General features: G+C 42.2%; 1 non-coding gene across 1 annotated transcript; it reads right to left on the bottom strand.

Moving 5' to 3' along the window:
• Positions 1-711: 711 nt before the first annotated feature.
• LOC127089463 (small nucleolar RNA R71) lies at positions 712-818 on the bottom strand. Its single transcript, XR_007791056.1, has one exon. It is a non-coding gene; the product is annotated as a small nucleolar RNA R71 (small nucleolar RNA).
• Positions 819-1,593: the final 775 nt, after the last annotated feature.

Raw genomic sequence — 1,593 nt, 5'->3', positions numbered from 1 at the left:
GCGATTAGACTGTGCACTTGCAGTTAGTACCCCGATAGACTCATAAAGTCACGATCAAGTTTTTGGCACCGTTGTCGGGGACTTTTATTTAGTCGATATCGTAACTCTTCTGTTACGCTATAGAGACTAAGGCAATTTTTATTTTTTTCCCTTTTTTCGTTGATTTGTATGCCACACACTCGCTCACAAGGCGAGCCGTACTACTTACGAATCAACGACGTTGAACGATATCTCCGATTATTACGACGAATTCGGGAATATCGTGTTAGAAACAATCTTCCTCCAATCGAAATTCCTGATCTCAAAAATCTCCTTCCTTTAACGATACCAGCGATGGCCGAACCAGCTTGTGCTCTTCGAGATTACGCTGCTCCATCGCAGGATGAGCCGCATTCGAGTATTGCTCCACCCGCAATCGAAGCGAACAACTTCGAACTTAAACCTTCGCTGTTGAAGGCAGTGCAACAAAATCAATTTTCTGGAAATCCTACCGAGGATCCAAACCTTCATTTATCCGTATTTGTCCAATACGCTGACATTGTTAAAGCTAATGGTGTCACTTCAGAGGCAATTCGACTTCGTCTCTTTCCTTTCTCTTTAAGAGATAAAGCTAGAAGATGGCTTCAGTCTCTTCCTTCCAACTCAGTCACCACATGGAATGAGTTGAAGAAAGTCTTTCTTGCCCGATATTTTCCTCCAAGCAAAACAGCTATGTTGAGAGCCCAGATAAATGGATTTAAGCAAAGAGATAACGAATCTCTTTTCGAAGTATGGGAAAGATACAAGGACATGATGAGACTTTGCCCACACCATGGTTTTGAGGACTGGTTAGTAATTCACATCTTCTACAATGGTCTCTTATATAACATAAGGTTAACAATAGACGCCGCCGTCGGTGGTGCGCTTATGGATAAACCTTACACCGACGCTTATCAACTTATCGAGAGCATGGCCCAAAATCATTATCAGTGGGGAAGCGACCGAACAATGGTAGAAAAACCTCAAACGAAAGGTGGCATGTACGAGATAAGTAGCCTTGATCATGTTAATGCAAAAGTGGATGCTCTTGCCCAGAAAATTGAAAGTTTAAATGTATCACCTCCAGCCACCGTGGTTTCCGTAACTCAAAATTGCGAAGTCTCTGGAATTCAAGGTCACACTCCTACAGATTGTCAACTCCTAACAGGAATTCAAACAGATGAGGTGAACTATGTTCAAGGAAATCCTTACTCGCATACCTATAACTCAAACTGGAAGAACCATCCTAATTTTTCATATAAAAGTAACAACGCTTTATACGCACCAGGTCAAGCTCCCAGTCAAGCTCCAGCTGTACCACCTGGATATCAAAAGCCAACCCCATCTACACCTAATAATAACGTTCCTAGGAAGTCCAACTTGGAAATCATGATGGAGAACTTCATAGCTTCTCAACAGCAAACCAATAAAGAGTTCTTAAACCAGAATGTACACACTAGCGAACAGATTAAACAACTAGCAAGAAAAGTAGATGCCCTGGCTACCCATAACAAAATGCTGGAAACACAAATCTCACAAGTAGCTCAACAACAAGCGCCTACCGCTGCCCCAACT

The sequence above is a fragment of the Lathyrus oleraceus genome, chromosome 5, assembly GCF_024323335.1.
Source record: "Lathyrus oleraceus cultivar Zhongwan6 chromosome 5, CAAS_Psat_ZW6_1.0, whole genome shotgun sequence".
Lineage (NCBI taxonomy): Eukaryota > Viridiplantae > Streptophyta > Magnoliopsida > Fabales > Fabaceae > Lathyrus > Lathyrus oleraceus.
Note: the sequence above shows the minus strand (reverse complement) of the source record. Positions and strands in the feature narration are given on the sequence as shown.